Source organism: Ylistrum balloti, unplaced genomic scaffold, assembly GCF_031769215.1.
Source record: "Ylistrum balloti isolate Yb309-2 unplaced genomic scaffold, AGI_CSIRO_Ybal_v1 Utg371732, whole genome shotgun sequence".
Taxonomy (NCBI): Eukaryota; Metazoa; Mollusca; class Bivalvia; order Pectinida; family Pectinidae; genus Ylistrum; species Ylistrum balloti.
The window spans coordinates 83,223-89,526 of NW_026782871.1; the positions used below are offsets into that span (position 1 = coordinate 83,223).

The 6,304-nt window shown below is 33.2% G+C and overlaps 1 pseudogene; it reads right to left on the minus strand.

Moving 5' to 3' along the window:
* Positions 1-833: 833 nt before the first annotated feature.
* Positions 834-6,014, minus strand: LOC132563450 (uncharacterized; annotated as a pseudogene).
* Between the last annotated feature and the right edge of the window lie 290 nt (positions 6,015-6,304).

The following is a 6,304-nucleotide window of genomic DNA, read 5'->3' on the forward strand; positions in this document are numbered from 1 at the left end:
TCATAATTATAAATACCATAAACATCGGGGTTGGAGAGCAGAAGTGGGGATATAGGATTGTCATATAGTGTTAACAAATAAAGTATAATATTTATATTGTAGCCAGGTCCATATTACAGGAAAGTTCCATCCATGTTCATTAAACACATTACAAAGCAGGTAATTTCGTCTTCGTTCTCTGCTAAATGAACACTGAAGAACCAACATGGCATGTTGCAACATTGCTTGCCTCCACTTTATATATGACCCTGGATGTTGTCAGGACGTTAAGCCACTAAATATTACTGGATATATTAAATGATATGGTATAGAAGATGTTATGTGAATGAAGAGTGGTCGTTAAAATCTCAATTAAAAATATCACAGATAACTGACTTTTTTATTGCGTAATATGTTTACATTTTGTATATAAAAAGAAATAATGTCTATAATTTTTAATTGTTATTCATCTATTAAAAAAGACCAGTCAGTTGAAACGTGTTTATTTTTATCATTTTTTTCCTTTGTTTTTTTTTTTATTTTACTTGTTTGTGTTTTTTCTTTTTTTCTTTTTTTCCCCTTATTTTTGTTTAGTTTTTTGTGGGTTTTTTTTCTCTTGTATTTGATTTTTTGTTTTTTTCCCTATTATCCTTTTTTTGTATTGTGTCTTTCATTATTTATTTTAATATTTTTTGGTTTGATTTTTGTTAAGGTTTTGTTTTCTATTTTACTATCTTATTATTATGCTCATTTTGTTTTTGCTTTCTCTTTTTTTTTTTTTTTTTCTGTTTTTTTTTTTTTCTGTTTGTTTTTTTTATTAACTTTTTGGTTTTGTTTTGTTTTTTAACTGAAAGTTAAAAACTGGACAGCCTGTACAAGCCAAAATAGTTCGAATAATACAGGTGATACATGAAAGAACTGTTGGACACCTTGACGAACAGTTCATCACCTCTGCGGAGTTTGAATGTGCCACACAAGAAGCTGGTGTAGAAGCCACTTGACTGCTTTCCTCCACCGTATTTATTCATCATCATAATGGTTGCTCCGGTTTCCGGAAGACAAGTAATGCTCACGTAATAGCATATGGTACACTTGAGCATTCAGATCCGATGCAGGTGCTTGTAATGTCACTGAAGAGTAGATGAAGTACAGACCGTGTTCAATGACTTTGATGCTCCGTTTTTCTGGGTCGTAAGTCAACAGGTGACTAGTCATTGACAAGTTGTGGTAGTCACGTCCATCCCAAGGAATCCTGGGAGCTAGTGGTGGACAAGAAAAAAAGATAAGATCAATTGAGGTATTTCATATGAAATATAATAGAAAACATGTATTGATATACATCTATACAAATGATATATAGATAAGACTGGAAACCATCTTAACGCTCACTCTAATTAAACGCAGCGGATGTATGATAAAAAAGGATAAGCTTGGATATTAAGTTTCGATTCGATTTATGAAAGGAGCACTGGTATGTTTAAGTACATGTGTTGTGAGAGTCATGCATTTTTGATCTATGAAATGTAATGCGTTCAGTTCATATCCTTAGGGGTAATGTCACTACATTGGATATACAGACTGTATATGCATAATAATTGAAAATATATTATTGGTATGCTCTGTTGTTCCCACTTACCTATCTGAATTAGAAAGGTTCTGGGGTTTGATAAGTAATTGATAAATAATTCAATACTTTGAATATTTCATTTCTTTATTAGTCATGTAATAAATAAAATAAATAAAATCACCTCTATGATATTACATCTTTAGAAACAATTAACTTCGGAAATATACTGCATACTCTCAATATATATACAAGAAATTATCATATTGCAAAGAACAGTGTTCACAAAACATATATTACCTATTCAAAATTAATTAGTGTTTGTGTATACGATAATGCTTGGTCAATTAGAAGAACCTCAATGGAACATACATTAACAGAGTCCAGCACAATACAAAGCAATATGATATGTGCACTCATGCACATATTTTACCCTCCAAATATGGCGAGCAATAGGCTTTGCATTGTCGTAGTGCTCATATTGAAATTCAATAATTGGTTGTTGAATTTATTACCCTGCTTACTTATACACCAAGTTGCCTGTTGTAACGTTAATGTTAAGGTGCACAACATTCCGAGGAAGCTGACGACAGGTATATGTTATTGATTGTATTACGTCATAATGTTGTTACCAAAACATTAAAGTAATCGCCTGAAGATAGCCAGAGACACGGCTTGAAAACGCGATAATCAAGTTTATTTGCCGTGTTGGCCTTTTGCGTTTATATATATATACCTGTTATTATATATATATTTGTGCATTGTGTCGACAATGACTAGATATCAAATATAAAGTCATAACGTATAGGTTAGTAATTTTCCACTCAAAGTATTCTGCTTCTCTTGTTTCCCATCCACAGTGCTTTGTCTCGTGTATCTGAAAAATCACGATAGCGTGTTAAATCAACTTTTGTTCAGGAACTACTTTTCAAAAGTGTTATGTATAAGAATATACGACAGTGTAGGAAAATGTGTTTTGAAGAATGTAAGAAAACATTGTGCTATTGTATCATTTTTATGTTTAGATTTTACATTTTAAAATATTTATTAATACCAAGGTTTATATTTACTTTCTCTCTTAGCAGTGACATACATCTACGCATTAATTGTCGCGTAAAGGTCACAATAAAACGGCTTGTTGCTATGAAAATATCTTATATCCGTAAGGCATTAACGTGTCACCATTAAACGGTATAAAGAATGGTAGTTGTGTGTCTAGACCTCCTGTGCACTATAAGACCTTGTATGAATCAAATAATGCAGAGTTGTGTAAGTTTGTCTCTTTATTTTTTTACTCATCAACTGTCATTCTTTTCCGACTGATTAAGAATGCATTTATCTGTAAAGTAAATGTTAGAGGAGTCCAATATCCATTCGTAGAAGATTACTAACGCGTAGATTGGTGAGAGTGATTTGGTGCGTCACGAGTGGATATCGATTTGTCATTTATGTGATTATAAATGATCGACCTGCCAGTTTCATTGGAGTGTTTCAGAATGTCGTTGTCAAGGAACAAGTGCGCAGCAATTTCTCTCTTTTTCCAAAATGATAGTGGCTTAGGCTTGGTCGGGGTCTTTGTCGTCTGTTCTGAACCTCCAACATAACCAGCAACCGGTCCAACAGCTATTAACAAAGTAAAAATAGGCTCCGGTGAGTTCGAACCTTTGAATGTATCTGCCATGTTGTCATACCATATAGGGTCTTCATGAATTTGCTTCATATATACATATATACATATAGATGATATTGTTTAAGTCGTAATGACTTTTTTGTTAATAACATTTGTTCATGTCCTGATTAAAATATACTTTGAATGATTGTAATTGGGAATGTTATTTTTCGAACTTTTTATACGAAATAACACAATCATAACGTTCACTGTATTTTACTTAATTTTTAAACCAACTTGAAAAGCATATGTTTCCTGTCGTACCTTTAATACTTCACTGTAGTATCTATAGCACCGGGCATTAGAGGATTAGGCGTGCGTAACTGTGTCCTTAATACTTGCATGCATATCGTGAAGAGGAAATTAATAATCAATTGAATGTTTACATTATTTATATGCGGAAATATTTACTCAATATTCTCCATAAAGTCTTTATGATTTTTGTGCGCTGTGATTTTTTGTTTTGTTATGAAAAGGCAAAACGGCTTATATATGGTGTTTTGCAAATTGAAATTTTAATATTTCAATGCTACCTTCGTCCGGATCTTTTTCTTCGTCATTTGCTTCTGAATTCGTTTCTGTATTGGTTGAAATATTCTTCACGTTTCTGTAATATTCGTTGACTATCTGCAATACGGCACAAGAGAATGAATTACCATATATACACATAAAAACACAAATACATAGATATACCTTTATAAAATGTTAAACACCTACTGAAGCATAACAAAGGACATTTGTGTAGACACTGGGTAGTATGTATTCTATTTAAACGTTCAACACGCATCCTGAAGCAGGGAATCATTTAATCTGATACGCCCTATTACATTTCACACAGTTCTACAGTTACAAGAGGCCCTGAGTCCTTCACGGTCACCTGAGTTGAACTTTATCGTAAAAGACAAGCACAAACTCAACAAAAATGTCTTATTTAATATATAGCATACAGATTTAAGTCTGCAGATTACTGTTTGTAGCAAGTGTGGATTTAATGTACACTGCAGAAATTTGAACAAATCCAACTCTAAGAGTCCTGCACTGAAATTTTCAAAACATCGAACCTCCCTGACAAGGAAATTTTAGAATGTTTTGAATATGAATACAAATACTCAAACATTTCCTGGTGGATGTCCCATGTTATGGCATGAGTGAATATTTCATGATTTCTAATGGTTTTATGACCAAATCAAACAAAAGATGATATAACATCAGCCCATGCTATTTTTATTGTCTTCACCTGGGTGCTAGCAAAGGTTCATGTTAAATACTAACTGAAATGTGTAACGCTGATTGGTCAAAACGAAAACGTGCAGCTGTCAACCAGGACGTCTGTTTGAATATTTCATTGATTTTTTAACCTGCTTTCATATAATTGTCAAGCGATGTGTGTATGTAATCACCTTACTGAAAATTTAAAAAAAAATTAGTTTTGATATTGTTAACATGTAATGTTTATACTACGATAGGCTGACGTAGCGTATATGATGAAAATATATGATATGATATGACAACATCTGATATATCGATTTTACACCGCATCTGTCGGACAGATGATTAATATTTTTAGCTCTCTGAAAATTTTCAGCGAATGATTAATTCATTGTTAACATCACTTTGTTAAAATGGGTATGTGAGCAGATCATTCCTGTAACAGTAAGTAACGTTACAGGGAAAACTTTTTAGTGTTAAGTGATACATACCTTGATTTTCAATTAACATTAATCGAAACATATGCAAAGCTAACTTCAGACATGGTCTAACCAGCAGGTAGGGGTTATAAAGCCCGCTCGGTAAACCCAGTAAAAGACAGTACTGTTAGTGTTAGTTCTCGTAAATATCTACATAAGTTCATGTAGATAATTGTCAAATATAAAAACATACGTCAGTTTTATTGTCAAATTTAAAACAGTGACTGTCTAAATATTTGCTTATCAGTTGTGCCTTTAGTAATATAGCTGATTAATCGTTATATACTAGCATTGTTAATTAACATCACTTCTTCTAAGTTCACTGGCCAATTCTTTTGTATACAAAAGACAAAGACGAGTTTAAGGTGAGATTACAGCGCAATAGGGAAGAAAAAATTAGGAAAACCAAAAAATGATTTATAAAGATTCTATTTTATGCTAGAAAAGAATCATAAACTGATGCAAACAGGAAAGATATTAAAAGGTTACACCTGTATGTATTTTTGAAAGTATTCGTAAAGATTTTAGTTTTACATAGATCCGATATGTGAATGATGAGGATCTATCCGTTGTAAACTCGTTTAAAACTGGCGCCGTTTATATATACACACACACATCCATACCGTGACCTAGTTAGTAGGCCTAATACAAAACAACAATCTGGGTAATCGCCTTTAACAAAACATACACTTACCAACAAGAACAGTTTCTTCAGATTGCCCACGTCTTGCATGCAACACATGTTTGTTTTCTTGTCCAGTTTTATGATATCGCCGATGTCATTCTCTGTAATGTTCCTACCTATCTCTGCACACGGGAAGCACAGAGAATTTATAGGTTCAGGTTCAATAACAGTGCTTTTCTGAGCAACATGCTGAGCTGACATCTGCTGACTCGAGCCGGCTATATCCTGGTCAGAACTCTGACATTGTGTAGACCGCACAATTAAAATGCAGATGATACCAAATTGAATTAATGCAACACTTAGAAGTAGTACGAGATACACATTTTTCCTAGGTTTGTTGCAAAGCAAAAGATGTTTCCTGGCATCTTCGCTTAAAGAGTCGTATTTAATTTGTCCGTCATCAAATTTAAATTCCTGTCGTGTACTCATTATTTAGTATATGGCAGGATAATTCAGACCATCTACCGCTGTGTACTTGCATAAGTTTTCTGGCAGCGTTTGTTGTTAGCTACCGATGCTACGGACTTTCCAGATTAGGTGTTTCCCCAATTTTGAGAACGTTACATGCGCATGCGCAGTGAACTACATTTTAACTTGAGATTTTATACCGCTCCGCTCGAGTGAACAATTTTTTAACTAGAGATTTTATACCGGCATTTCAGAAAAAAAAATAGTTTTATCGTTTTGTAGATAAAAATTCCAACAAATTGATAAAACTT